Source organism: Ammospiza caudacuta, chromosome 1 (assembly GCF_027887145.1).
Source record: "Ammospiza caudacuta isolate bAmmCau1 chromosome 1, bAmmCau1.pri, whole genome shotgun sequence".
Taxonomy (NCBI): domain Eukaryota; kingdom Metazoa; phylum Chordata; class Aves; order Passeriformes; family Passerellidae; genus Ammospiza; species Ammospiza caudacuta.
In genome coordinates, this window is record NC_080593.1 from 51,229,126 (window position 1) to 51,245,033 (window position 15,908).

General features: G+C 36.6%; 1 protein-coding gene and 1 long non-coding RNA gene across 2 annotated transcripts in view; both read right to left on the minus strand.

The window, feature by feature from the left end:
• The window catches only part of CNTNAP2 (contactin associated protein 2), a 1,023,368-nt gene that overhangs the window by 754,967 nt on the left and 252,493 nt on the right, over window positions 1–15,908 (minus strand). The gene's annotated exons all lie outside the window — the stretch shown is intronic.
• LOC131554583 (uncharacterized) lies at window positions 10,958–14,339 on the minus strand. The gene is made up of 3 exons (XR_009274401.1): window positions 14,195–14,339; window positions 13,635–13,727; window positions 10,958–11,147 (listed from the first exon to the last, which is right to left on the minus strand). It is a non-coding gene; the product is annotated as an uncharacterized LOC131554583 (long non-coding RNA).

Sequence of the window (15,908 nt, forward strand, 5' to 3'; positions counted from 1 at the left end):
CTTGTCTCTACTTGAAAATAGTAATGTGGTGAAATTGGTAATTTCTCCTTTTCCTTGGAGACTGGAAAAGCTACACAAAAAACCCTATCAAAATAAGACTGCAAATGTACTTTCCCCCTCTAAAAAGTGAGGTAAGCACCTATCCTCCTCTCTCTTTCTCCATTTCACTCTTTTTCCAGGATTGAAAGTGTGTGCTGAATTCTGGGGAAGACAACCTTTAAATTTTTCTTCGTGAAAGAAAACCAGAAAATACTATAAATCTTCTAAGAATACCTTTTTTTTTGGGGCACTTTTACACTCAAATGTCAAAAAAGCTGAAGCAGACACTTAAACATTTCACTGCTTTTCTCAACATAGCTTCTGAACTTGAACTACCCATTCTGGGAAGGGAAAGGTTGTCTGAGAGATTTCAGAACAGGCTATTATGAATTGAGCCTTTGCTGAAACTGTAATCCAGCAAGTGCCTGGGCACCACCTGGGGAGCCATAGCCATTACCACTGGCCAAAGATCTATCCACTAAACTCAAGAAACCTTGGAAAGGGCAGACCTGGAGTTGGGACTTGATGCATGAACCAGTAGAGAGAACCCAAGTCCTTTGCCCATGGCTTTATTTATGCTTGAGCTCTGTGACAAATGCAAAGCAGCAGAAGCTGATCTGACAGAAGAAAGCAAATGGGCATTTGCCCTGATTTTACTCTAACAAAAATTAAAAGAAGCTAAGTTTAATGGGGAAGTGACATACCATGCAACCTCTCTTTTCAGACTCAAAAGGATGTATTCAGATATAGCCTCTTGTGTTCTTTAGATATAATTAACCTATTGCACTTTAATAAGGATATAAATTTACTTTAATGATATATTAATATAACTCTCAGATTAAGTTACTATGCAATAATTTTCTGAATAAGCACCATTATGTGAAAAGTTGTGAAATGTCCAAGAGATTTACATTTGAAAAAAAACTACTTCTAAAAAAAACTGCCCCACACTCTACATTTTAAAAAACTACTCCACACTTTAGGGTATGGAAGTAATTTAAAATCAGCAATTGTTTCTAACCACTTATTTGTTACTCTGAAAGTTATTTTCAAAGTACCTTGAACTGCATCGAGCATAGAATAGGGGAAAGTGGTTTATATTTTTGTGTTCACATACGTGAAATATGATTTTATGTTAACTACAGAGTCAAGTTTCTTGAGATATACTAAACTAAATTAATAAAAAATTACACCCAAAAGTGTAAAATTATGCAAAATAAAAAAAAAAAAGCTGCAGAATACACCTCAATAGCAGAGGGTACTTATACAAATCACTTTAAAACCTAGAACAGGCATCTAAAATAACCCCAAATCATACCAAATCAAGCAAGCAACCAAAAAACCTCAAAAGAACTTATGTGCAGGACCAATGTAGAAAAAGACGAAAAGTCACTGGAATAACTCAAGCAGAGCAGTTGGCCCAAATTTAGTCCATTTCATTCCAGTAGACTGCTAGGGGAAAAAAAACCAACACAAACCAAAACAAAAATCCAACCAAAAAAACTAACAAAACAAACCTCTAAAAACCACAAACAAACAAAAACACCCCACAGGATGAGTTGGCAAGTGAGGGCAAGTAGGAAAAAGCTTTTGTGATTGGTTTTTCAAAGTTTGTTTGACAGAATAATTTTAGGGCAAAACATTAAAACTCACTTTCCTTAAAAGATTTTCAGACCTGGTCATAGTTTGGAATATTTGCAAGGAAGAGTTAATGAACTGCTGTTTTCAATTTCCTGTAGAGTTACACAAATTCTGTCCTGGAGGTGCTATACTTGACACAAGACAGAAAAATTCTTTTTGCAAACCCGTGGTAAGGTTCCAGAGAGCAGTGTTCATAAGAGTGAAGTATATTACTATGAGTACCACTCCTAAGATCCTTTATCAAATAAAAAAGCCAGTTACCTTCCCCTGCTACCAGTCCTACAAGAGAACCAGGATACAACTGCATTTCCTTGAAAGGTATGCTTTTCTTCATAAATGTGCAAAGTCACCAATCACTATGTCAATTAGAATGACTCTCTCAAAGCATCTCAACTAAAGGACCTTCTAGAGATAATTATAAAATAGCAAAAGCAACACTCGTTTTTTAAAACAAAAAAAAAAACCCACAAAAATTACATAATTAAGCACTTTAATATTTTCATGTCTTGTCCTAAAAAGTCATCGGTTCACCATACAGGAATAAAGATTTAAAAAAATCATTGCCTATATTACTTGTGGTCTAAATTTAATGAAGATCAGTTTTATGACCTATGCGTAAGAAAATGAGATGCTCGAAGAGGAATTTTACAGAATCAAAGAATTATTAATCTTGGAAAGGATATCCAAAATCATGTAGTCCAACTTTTGACTGATCTCTACCTTGTCAGCTAGACCAGAGCACTAAGTTCCATGTCCAGTAATTTCTTGGACATGTCCAGGGTTGGTGACGGCGCCACCTCCCTGGGTACCCCATTTCATTTACCTAAAAGTTTATCTTCATACTGCAGATCAATTTTAAGGGTTAAAATAGCAAAATCAGCTGTTGCTTTTTTTTAAAAAAGGCAAGCAAAAAACCCCACACCCCACTAACAAACATGAAGTCTTTGAGTATGTTAAGTTGAACAATGATGGCTGGTGAGATTTTGTTGGGGTTTTCTTGTTTTATTGTATCCTTAACCTCCATATAGCAATTTTGCACGATTACATTTTATTAGGAAAGTCAATTTAACATGTACTTGTCTCATTCTGACTGAATAGAAGGGAGGTGCACATTCATTTAAAAAGGCTCACAAAATGGCAGGAACCTCTCTTTTCTTATAGCCAGAATAAAAAGTGTGACAAATCCTAAAATAACTCCCACCATATTTAATTTGGCAAATTCTGTTAAAAAAACCCCCCAAAATAACAAGCAAAAAATCACCCCAAAAACCTAAAAACCCCCAAACCAACAATAACTTTAAAAAACACAGAAAAACCCCTCAAAACCCCTTCTGATTTTACTTCTATTATCCCACTGAGTCAAGTAAAGAGATGTTTCCTCAGTTAATTTAGGTTTAAAGATCATAATGAATATTTTAACTGATGAAAAATCATTTTGTTCATGACAAAATGATCCTTACTTCAAATATAAATTTCTGTTTTGAAAATTCCTCAACATTGACTTAGCAAGAAAATAGCTGGGAAAAAAATCTCTCAATTAAACTACTCTTCAACTGTAACAAAGCCCAAAGAATAAGTTTCTTATTTCAAAATACAGTAGCTCATGCTTTTTCTTCTATAGATCTGCATGTTGAAGCTGTCAAGTCTCATTCACTGTCTTGCAAGTTCACATATTCAATCAAATGAATTTTCCATCTGTTTCGCTCTAAGGAAAGTACTGCACAGAGTTCTTTCCCTTTTCTGATGTCCTTCTCCAGCTGTGAAGCTATTACCAACTCCGAAGGGATAGATTTCCATTACACTGATTTGAAATTTTGTTCCAGAAGCCCCATTATGTCTAAGTTCTAAATAAAAGTAAATCCTATTTATATGATATTTTAAGTGGTATTTTTGCTTTCCATTTATAGGGAAACAAAATTCTATATACGAACTTGAAAAAAATTACTGTTATCACACATGCACATCCAAAGTCCCCCAAACAAATAAACACCAACAAAGCCAAACCCTCAAATCAAGACCTTTATTATATAATACTCCTGCTTCCTGTTCATTTACCCACCACTCAGATTAGCAAACTGGTACTAAATTTTTCACCTTGAGTTGATGAGAAGGCTCTCCAAGTCTCAAGATTACACTTATGCAACCAATGATTTGATTTAGCTCTTATTTCATCCCGAAGCCATCTCTGATTCAAGCACAAAGCACAGTCACAACTTTCATAATCATCACCAATCAACTTCGCTCCCAACTGAGCTTCTAAAACAGGAAGACTGTTTCCTAATGACAGTACAACACAAAGAAATCTTTATTCCCTCTGATCCACTCATTTCAGGCACAACCATATAGTTATAACTCCTGTTCTGTCCCTCTATTTGACTGGAAATCTCTTCAATCTGATAATTATCCCAGGACACTACTTAAATTCTCCTGTCAGTACAATAGAAAACTCTGCTTTAGGGCTTAAGTTATGGTATATTTCAATTTTACGTGTTTACTTTCTAATTGAAGAGGAAATAACATAAAGCCAAAGAGCTTTTCAAGAAAATTTGGGCCGCTGAAACACACACACACCCAGATGGGTATTAGAAAGATGAATGTATAGAAAAGCATTACCTGGGTTAAAGAGTAGTACCAAGAGAAATATTTGACATGATCCTAGTGAAACACTGGTTTGTTTTCCCTACTTCCAGCATGATTTATTCTTCCCAGATTAGTAATCTTCTCATTATACACTTTCAGTCAGTCAGGGCACAATAGCTAAGTGAGCACAGAGTCAGTAAACTCAATGATAAAGATCTTGAATTTGATACAGATCACCACCAATTGCTTAAATTTAAGAATTAAAACTACATATATTCTCTTTAGACCCATTCTCCCAGATACAGGAGAATGTAACTACTACACATTGGTTGTAACTAGGTTTGTTTCACTACTTGTAGAATAAAATACATTCAAGTAACCAAAAGCATTGTCTTCCATTGCAATTATCTCACAAAGTAACTTCACACTTTTTTGACTTACAGAATCGTGTATCAGAAGAGATTGAAAGAAATACAAAAAGAAATCTCTTTATTGAATTGGATTATACCGTGACTGTATTTTGTGTGATATTGCTGATATTTCCTTCTTTTTCATCTTCTGCATTTCAGAAGGAAAGCAGCCAAAGGAACTTGGCTAGATCAACTTAGACCTTAGTAGGTCGGCTTCTCAAGTCCAAGATAGAAAACCTCCTGTCTCCATCTTACCCTCCCCCCATTTATTTTGCTTTTCTTTTACAGCTTGGAGCTGCATTTTTCAAACTGTACACAAAGGAGACAGAAGGCAGAAGTTGTGTGCTTGAATATCACAAGGCTGATAAAAACACCAAATCTTGTGTCTCTAATTTCACATCTAATATCACAAATATTTCTTGCTATTTGAGACATGAGCAGCATCCCTCTCAGTAAAGATCACCAATTTAAAAAGTTTAAAATGACACTCCTGGTCAAAAGCATTAAAAATATGGTGTCTTTCTTCCCAAATTAAGCACATATCAAAACCATTCTCTTCATCAACTCCTAGCTATGACAAAGGTGTGAAGTCAAGGCAGAATAATCTTATTGTTACATTTTTCTTTCCCATCCTAATTCAAAACACTCCCTGTTCTGCTTCCTGCTCCTTTGCCTTTCCCCTCTTTCAGCCAAGAATCACTGAACATTCAATGCTACCAAGAAGCCTTCAAATTTACAGTTTTATCACAGCTCACACAGAGTGGGAAAAAACCTCACACTCCTAAATATACTGTATGAAGACACTAACAAAGTCAAGGAGTTAATGAGTCCACCTCAGTTTCACATTTGGGCTGTTATATCTGAAGCTGCTTGGCTAGAAGCATCTATTTTCCTCAGCAAAACTGAAACTCTGGAGATACAAATTTGTCACACATTTTGTAGGTCATAGGTCCCTCGTTGCACATAAAGGCACCATGGCCTTTCACACTCGCTAGAAAAACATATTATCAACTCTTTCTTGGCAAACCTTACAGGCTGTTAAATCAACACAGGCAGTAGACCATAATTATTTATAGTGTTTTACAATTCATCCCCTTGATGGGAGCTACTCACAGATCATCAGTGCCTAGAGTTTAGTAGAGCGTGAGTTTGCAACCACCCACCACAAATCCTTGCTCAATAACCAAAATGCTTCTTTGTGCCACTCATTTCCTTTATTTCTCCTACCTTCCTTCCAACAAATCTTTCACAGCTGCATTTGGCTGCTGCTTACCAAGCGGCAGAACCAACAGCATGGGCAATACACCTCTGCCTCTGTCCTGCAGAGGAAAGAGCAGAACAGGCTTCCTGTCCCACATCCTGACCAACAGCCCCTCACCAAGGGAGCCACTCCTAGCAGTAAAGAAACAGAAACAACATGTAACAGAAAGATTTTAGGTTCTTAAATATTTATATAACCATGAGATTCAAGTTGGAAATCTTTAAAGGCTTACATGACTTGGGTCCAAATTCCCTCTACCAAAGTGAGATGCAACAAAAGTTCCACCTTCAAAGTAAAAAGAACTCCCTCAAAAATACAAACATCATGGTTTTACTTTTTATTCTCCTCCAGAGTGAGGATCCTGAGTGCCCCATTAGGAATCAGAGCAGCACGCACAGCAACCCAAACAACCCAGACCACAAAAATCAATCAGAAACCTGAAGCCATCCTGGCCTCAAACTCCTGAGTTTTTCCTACTCTCCAGTCTTCTGGCTGCAGCATAGCACAGCACTATCAGATCAAGAACACATTCATTCCCTTTCTAAGCTTTCCCTCTACTTTTAACCCCCTGCTGAAGTGAGGGCTGTGTCTCTCCAGGTGTGCCTGCTGGCAATTTCTGTGATAGCAGGAGCAGTGGTGAAAGACACCTGATCACAGTGAGTCTGAGAATTCCTCTGCTTTCACAGGGGCTACACCGCTTTCTGCCGTGCACATTGTTACTCTAAAATTGTCTAAAAGACAAATAAATTAAAAGAAAAAAATCGTGTTGAGCACTTAATGAAATGGGAGAAACATGAAAATCCAGAAACTAAGAATTAGTGTGTATTTGTGGCCATAAAATAGAAAGGCAAAAAACTGCTTCACATTTCTTTCTCCACACCTTCAGAGTGGCTATTCAGCTAAGGGCATTATCTGGTTTCTCAGAGATTAAGCTCTCCTTGGCTCTGGCTGCTATTGCAACCATAGCAATGTTCAGAAAGAAAACAAGAAATTGAAGTTTCATTTCCTGGTTTTCCAAGTCTTTTGCAAACAAATTTTAAGATTAAGCTATGACTTTCATTTTTTCCTGTATCTCCTACTCAGAAAGGAACAAAATATCCCTGCTTGTCTCCTGCTCCTTTTGGAATACAGTCATGTATTATCTTACAACCAGCAGGTAAAAATAGAACGAAGAACGTCTGGTCTGCTATGAATTAACTCCTTTTCTTCCACTTTGAACCAGTTCTCATAATTTTTAGGGCAACTACACTGTGTTGCACTGTATTTAATTGAATTATTTACTGCCACTATTGAGTATTTGTGTCTGTGGGAAGGCTGAAGGACAGACGATTTCTCTTTCCTCACAGATGAATGCAGACAGCATTTCAACCTGTTTAATGATCTAAATTAAAAAAGAAAACAAACATCTAGATGGCAGTGCAAAAGTTTCCCACATACCTCAAGATTGATACAGTGCTATTAACTCTTTGTAGTCCAGTCATAGTTGAACTTATAGTGCCTATGAAATACTTCTGGTTTTTTTTCCAAAAAGCTCATATGAAAAAGGAGACAAAGGAATCACTCTCCATTTCAAAAGAAGATCCCTTCAAAATCAAACATCAAGAGTGACATGAATCTCTATTTCCAGAAAATTTCCTGCATGTACCATATCTAGAAAGTATCTGGCATGTGGCATGCTTCCCAGACAACTGCTTGAATTAATGACCGAAGTGGTCAAGAAAAGTGGTCTGTCCTTCATTTCATGCTGTCAGGAAATGTCTATCACACCCTTGCTATTTACTGAAAAGCAAGTTTCTCTCATTTGTTTATTCACTTATAATATCAGAATGACATTTTTAAAAGTATATTTAAAAATTCTGAAATTAAAAAAAAAGTCTTGAAAATCTTTTTTAATAGCTACAGCAATACAGTTTTTCTAAGACAGGTCAAGACCCAGGGTTCATTGCATTTTTAAGTACCACAGACAGAGAAGGAACTGAAACACACATACTCTGAAGTATAATCTGATTTTGACCCTGAAACTTCAAGATTATCGATGTTTTCCTTTTTGAACCCTTCCACTTTGAAAGGAATCTAGGTTTAGAAAAATGGTTAGCAAAATGCACATATGATTAAAAAGTGAAAATCAGGTAATTTAGGAGAGAGGATTTTCTTTATATGCACCTTTTGCTTAGGAGCAACCACTGATATGGAATTTATTATTAAAATAGTGACAGATATAGGTCAGAAATGCAGAGGGGGCATAGCTATCTTAGAGGACATAGAGACTCACGTAACCATTTATCAATTAGAAGGAATTATTAAAACTGTCCCTTGGTGTACCACACTGCTTCAAGGCTTTCACAAAACCTTTCTGGTGTTTGGGGCAGCTTGGAGGCACTTTGAAACTCAGGACACTAAGGTAACTGGCCAGAAGATTCCTTGTAAAATGGCTGTTCTGTAAATGGCACTAAAATGACACTAAAAGTAATATAATGTCTAGCAGAATAGAACAAAGATAGACATTTATTAGATTTTATTTCTGAACTTTTTTGAGCAAAGTAAGAATTAGCCCCCCAATGCTCTAAATAACAAAATAATACTAGCATGAAGACATATTTCCAATTAATGAAAAGTTTGCATCTACACCATCAAATTCTAATAATTGTTCTTTATGGATAAAACTCAAGGCAAAATTCAATGCTTTTATTCAATTGGCCAATTGAGTCTGTTAAGCGTAAGAAGAAAGATCCAGGCAGCTACAGGTAAGTCAGCCATGCCTCACTCCCTGGGAAGGTGGTGAGGAAGGTCAACTAGTCCTTCTAGAAAGCATTTCCAAACATAGGTGGTAGAAAAACATGATTGGAAGTAGTCAGTGTGGATTTATAAGCAAATGTACTTAGGGACATGGGAGAGGAAGTCTTCCATGTTTCTGTAGTTACTCTGTATTTTAAAAAAATAAGGTACACATGAAAGTTCTTTCTGTGAAAGAAGTTAGTGTTTACACACTGCCCTACTGCCCTTTTGCTCCATTCTTATGAGGCTCCACCTGGATGCTGAATATAAGAAGGAGATGGACCTGTTGGAATCCAGAGGAGACCACAATGATCAGAAGACAGGAGCACCTCTGTTGTTAGAACAGGCTGGGAGAGCCAGTGTTGTTCAGCCTAGAAAAGGCACTGGGGAAACATATCTGCCTTCCAGCACAGGAAGGAGACTACAGAGGAGCCTACAAAAGATCTACACACATTTTTTTACCGGGGTATGTAGTGACTGGAAAAGTGGAAGTGGCTTCAAATTCAACAAGGCACTACCCTAAAAGAGGATAGAGTTATTCTGGATACAAGGAAGAGATTCCTTGCTATGAGTAATAAAATGCAGGAACAGGTTGCCCAGAAAGGTGGCAGGTGCCCTGGAAACATTCAAGGTTTGATTGGGGTTCTCAGCAATCTGATCTATTTCAAGGTGCCCTTTCCCTGGATACATTGAAGATCAGGTTAGATGAAGCTCTGAGCAACCTGAGCTATTTTAAAATGCCCCTGCTCATAGCAGGAGTGTTAGACTTCATGGCCCTCTAACCCAAAATATCCTATGAATCTATGATTACTAACTTGCAGCCTGTCTTAACGCACTTTAAAATAAGCAAATTTCTAATACCAGATAAGCTGTGGAAGACATATTTTCTCCTCATAATTTTAAAAGTTGTTCAAAAGCACTACATAAGAAAACTGATGTAATTTTTCTTTGCAGAAAAATAAATTAGTAACTGCATAACCTCAAAATGAATGACATAAATTTTAATTTATAAAAATAAATACAAGATCAAAATTACCATGGGGCAAGCATTCTGTTCAATCAATTTTTATCTACTGCAAACAGCATGACCGGAACTTTTTCTGTTTAATGCAGGGCACTCTGCTAGAAACCTGAGGAAAAATGAAAATAATAGTGCTGATACCTCCTATGTCTAATTATTTAACTGCTATTTTCTCTGTTAACAGTGGAAAATACTTTTTCTGGGTTTATCAGTTGCTACAGCCTCCCCCCAATTCAGTGCAACAATCCAGACCAAGGATACTACACACATTCATCAAAGTAAACACGGGTGACCTAAGAATGAACAGCCATCCTCCTGCTCCAAGTTTCCACCCTGCTGTGGTCAAGACAGCCACCTGACAGTAAATCTTTAGCACATTACTTATTGCCAGTATTGACAAGACACTTCCTGCTGAGAGCGGCTGAATATTTCTGCATTAGTACACTCTGTCCCTTATCACAGCTGCTATATTTCCAAGTGCCTTATGTGGGTAAAGGTGAATGTTCCAGGCTGAACCAATGGGGAGACGGACTCTTTTTTTTTTGGCAGAGGTCTCCAGAGATGAACACACTCACAGCAACAGCAGAAATGTTTTTATTCTCAAAGAAATAACAGGATTATGTCAAGATGTTTTCTACCAGACTTTGAATATAAGCCAAGAAAGCAACATATTTCACTGGATCTGGGCTACATTTCTCTCTGACTCATGATATTTCTCCAGAAGCCCATCACATACTGACAGCACTATTACTTCCTCTGCCCACACTGAGGAAAGCTGATGTCTCTTAAATCCTCGAAGGTTTTCTCAGATTTCTAGTGTAGCTTGCAGTTAAGGTTTTGGACCTTATCAGGACTACTCTCACAGGACATTATGAATTGAAAGTAGAAACTAGAATACTTTTTTTTTTTTTTTTACATACTGAACATTTCTATACATATCATCCTTTGAGTGACTTCAGATAGTTCACACAAATGTTTATCAAAGTCCCAGCTGAAATCCCAGTGGATATAAAAGGCCTCATCTAGGAAATAGCATGAATTAGCAAAAAGTTCCATGGAAGAGCAAGAGTAAAATTTTAATATAGGGCATTGTGCAGTTAGAAGATAACAGTTCAAAAGAGAGAAGGTATGAAATACATTTATATAGCAGTAATTTTGTTCCTTCCTTCCTTTTTTATATTTCTCTTTGCTGTCCCTTTCATATCAAATTTAGTTTATCTGTACCAGTACCTGAAATTCCATTGGCAATTTTCCCAACCTTTCTTTTCCATCAATGCCTCATCAACATAGCTTACTCCACTACACTGCAAAATTCAAAGCAGTCTTTTTTTCTCATTAAGAAAAGCATGTAGGGCTTCTGTGAAGTTCCTATCTACTCTCCAAACTGTCGGCTCATCACAGGAATCAGATTCTTGAAAACCTGCAGAAATGACAGAATGAAAAATCCAAACCCCAAATATTTTACGAATAAAACAGGAAAGTGAAGGTGGTCACCTTCCCTATCAGTGGTAGTCTCTCAATTACATGGAAAAGATCCAGTTTCTAGATTAAGCTCTCATGCTGAGAAGATGACTCCTCTGTGCTATGCTTTGCTGCAGAAAATGTAAATATTTGGCCATTGTTGCACCACAATCTGTCTCCCTCCTTCTGCTCTGTTTATTCTGTAGTGACACACTGTACTAGCAATTCACTCTCCTGTCTATCTTCCAAAGCCACCAGCAAGGAATAATTAGCAAGGATGAATTGCACTGAAATTCAGAAGGGTGTAAGTTATATTGTTCATAGTCTAGAAGGAGACTAGAGAAAATATTGCTGAAAAATAAATTAAATGTCGCTGAAACTGGTCAGGTATCAAAGGTTGATTCTTTAAACAATGAACCTGCCAATCTTAACAAGTCACAGTGTTGCTATTAGTTTTGATGTATGCACACCTACTGTATATCACTACATTTTCCCTCTATTCATTAATTTTTAAACTTTAGCTCTGGTCTACCACAAGGCCAGTGCCTGCAGGCACATTTCATGTAAAGGCTGACATGAGACACTGTGCATCTAAACTCATCTCTTTGAATTAAAACCACTGGAATATCTAAAGCCTTTCAATCCATAGTTGGTACTGTCCTCTAAAAACAGGTCTCCCTTCTGCCCTGTCAGGGTGATCTTAAAGATCTTTCAGTCGTATGAATATCAAATCTATTCTAATACAAACCACTTTCAGCACATCAATGCTTTCACATTTACTTTATGTGACTTTGCCACCACTTAAATACTTCAGTCTATTTATTGTTTCTGTGTTTAAAGGAGGTAGTAATTGGTGAAATGAGTGAAACTACCACACAACACTCTGGAAGACCACATTGGTGTTAATGTTCACAAATCCTATGAGGGTTCAAAAATGAGTTAAAATAGGTTTCCAATACAGCCAAATTTAAAACATACTGTAAATGTTCCTTCAGCTTCAATATATTTTATAATGCTTCCTGAACACTTCCCAGTTGTGGCCTTGAAGATCAGATTTTTATACTCTATGCCAGTTAAATTCTTCCTAAGGAAGAACTGAATTAGTGTTCTATTAAGGATGGGTGCCATCATTGCCCAAACAGTCCCCAAAGAATGAAATATTTCTGAATAACAAGCAATTATAGCACCATCAGATAGTTTGGAACAGGGAGCACTGTTTTTTTCTGGGGATGGGAGATTGTTGCGTCCTTTTTTTTCCTAACTTCATACTGCATAGCAATATCAGGTTAATGGTCTCCAGTGCATTTTACCTGTGGTCAAAAACACAGGTAAATGAGATTGACTCAAGATGATTTCCTTAACTTATCCGACAAAGATAAGGGCACCTCAGCCCTCTCCTGACACCTCAGGATTCCCAGTACATATATGCGCAAGTCTTCCCACAGTTTTGCTGGAGAGTGAAGTACCCCAAGAGACATGCTGCCTGCCTGCTTTCTGTTGCTCCACCTCCCCACCTCAAAAGAGAGCAAATCCCAAAGGACATAGACTAGGACAGTGCTCACAGCTACTGCAACAGCAATGCTCCCCTGTTGGGGTATCTCAAGCACATTTAGAGTAGAAAATAGAAATACAACCCTCACACCAAATTACTGCTCACTGGTGAGCTGCAGGATGCTGTTCTAATGAATCATTATTTATTAATTTTATAGCACAATACAAACAGCCCTCAGCTTCCTTCCCTCACAAATCAATAGCATAAATATGCAGCCTTTACTGGCAGGAGCTGATCCCCATTGAATTCATGATCAGCATGAGAAAAAGCCACAAGCAATATTTTTTGTTGTACCTAAAAAGCCCCCAGCAGGAATGATAAAATGGGCAGAGATAGCACTGCTGATAAAAGAATGTATGTGGCATTAAAACTTCGTATAGCTTTAATTAACTACATGTTTGTTTTTTTTTTTTAATGCATATGTATATTGATTTGCCCTTTCAGGTGGATATTATAGGAACAAGATAAAGCAAAAAGGCAGGGATGATGGCCCAATATACACTTAGAAAGAAAAAAAAAGCCTAAGTCAAACATGACTCATTACAATACTGGCTTGGCATTTTAATCTAAGACATCTAATTTCTGTTTCAATGCCTAACTACAGAATGTTCAGTGGTTTTTTAAGCAATGCAGGGATTAAGTCAGTAATTTTTTATGAGCAGAAAATATCTAAGCATAAGAGGAAATTTCAAAATAATTAAAAGCAACAGTAAGAAGGAAAAATGAACAAAAAGTCCTAAACCCCTCAAAATCTACATTTATTAAAAATGCTTCATTCTCTTTAAAATTTATGTTGAAAGCTGAGCTTCCTAGTATGCTTGTGCACTAGCAACCCAGAGTATCTGAGCTGAAAAAAAAAGGGAAAGGTTCAATTAAGAAAAACCCCATACATACAGGAGTATTATCCTGGTGAATCTTAAGATTCTTGCTTTCATGCACTCATTGTGACCATTCTACTCATGTCTTGGCTCCCAGTGTTCCCAATCACTGAAAATAGAATCCCAAAGACAATTTAAACTGATATATTGACTTAATGAGCAAATTAGAATTACCTTCACCTGCATGTAGAAAACCACCATTTCCCTGCGCTTGTTTGCATTCCCAAATGGAATTAAATTTTTATCTAGCTACAAATTTTTTCTGAGGCGAAGTTTGGTTGACATTAAAGGAGATAAACCAGGGTGGTTGAACTATGAACTTAATTAGTCATAAAACAAAATCTCCTGCTGTGTTTGGAATTTGTGATATCACTCATCTCCAAAAGGAGAACAAGTTTGGGATTAGGATTTCTGTTCCCAAAAATCTAAATTCCCTGATTAAAACTTTTAAGCATCGTCTCTGCTCCATGTTAAGACAAATACAATATTCCAGAAAAAAATATTGCTCAGATGGTGACAGCGCCAATTCTTTCTGAATGTGAACTCTCAGGACTTAAAAATTCATGCAAAACTTACATAAAAGTCATGCACATATGTTGTCACCTTATTGTAGGGGTTTCATAGTGTTGTCTCCTTCTCACAAAAGCTTCATACACTCTTGGTGTTTCTCATGGTCATCTCCTCAGAGCACTGACTCTTTCTTCTACACAAAGTAACCAACTGACTGCAGTTCCCTTCTCAACCAGCCACCCCACTCTGTTATAGCACTCTGCTTCTCGTTGGTTACAGCTGTGGCCTGGTAAAGTCAGGCCTGTTGCTAATCTTTGACAATTGGCCCAGCTGCAACTCCTTAGGGGTAAGATTACTTTCTACACTATCTTTATTTTCCTATATTCTATCCCCCTACACACAAGCAATTAAAGTTTTAAACAAACAACAGATAAAAAGAGTAAAAACTAAAAAAAATTGGAATTACTTGCATAATTATGAAACTTACAAATACACATTGAAAATATTTTCCTAGGTACATTGAATGAGTAGTTTTACAAATAAAGTCCATTTGTATGGTATCAATTTGGATTGCATGAACTTATTTCCATATCTTTCCCTTCTCTAAACTTACCTGCTACTGTCCCATCACCAGTCTAATAGCAATTAGGATTAATGTAATTAAAACGAGAAACATCTCAGAAACTTAGACGTTATCTGCTTTATTTTCCTCTGTTGGTATGTTCTAATAATTTATTTTTATTTCCACTTTAATAATGATTTTACTATTTCATATTAGTTTGCTTTTGGTAAATTAAATTCAACACACCAAGGACATCAAAGAAATTAGCTGTTAGCTGCATCAGGCTTTAAAGATCCAAAACAAGATATTGTTTTTCCCTCAGTGGCCTCCATAAATATACATAAAACATACTGTGAACGAGTTGAAACTGGAAACTCCAAAGTTAGATTTCTATAACCAGAAATATGCTTTGTTTTCTGTTCCCCTTCTCCCATCCCCTTGAAAATATTTGGAAGTCTTGAATCAAAAATCTTTCAGGAAAAAAAAATCAAACCAGAAATTATGCACCAGGAGAGTCTATTAACATGTTCTTCATGTTACATGGTCTTCACATATGGTCCATGGTCTTTAGATCACATGGAATGACTATTATGCAATCTTTTCTCCAAATTCAGTTTTTCCTTATCTTTTAAATTTAAATATCTCCACAAAAATTTCAAGTTTTAATTTCAAGCAGGTAATAGAAAAGAATACTACTGTCCTAAGAGAAAACAAGTTATGCTGACAGTCACAAGTCCTGTTCTCAACATAAAAGATGGGACTCCTTCCAGAATATCTATTCAGCCTTGCACCACTGAGAGAAATTATGCTGGTGTCACAAAAGGCTTCTGTCCATCTGGATGCAGTCATGATTAAAATACTGGTATTTGAATAAAGGTGCTCATAAGTGAATTACCAATCACCAATCTGAAAGAAACCACATGCTACTTTTTTTTTTAAGGTAAAACTTTTTCCATAATTTGTTCACAATATATACATATATAAATATGTTAAAGGTATGTCAAAGCTTTAGCATTGAGAGTACTGCCATGACCAGATAATCTCTTTGCTCACTTACTTTGAGAGATGTTCTACTAAGTTCAGGAAGAAAAATGTGCTACTTGGCATCTCTGCACAGAAGTATCTGACAAATATGCTAAAGATGACCTTATGGCTCCAAAGAGCTCTTGAGATAATTGATCTACAAACACACACATTATCAGACAGCAAAGCAAATTA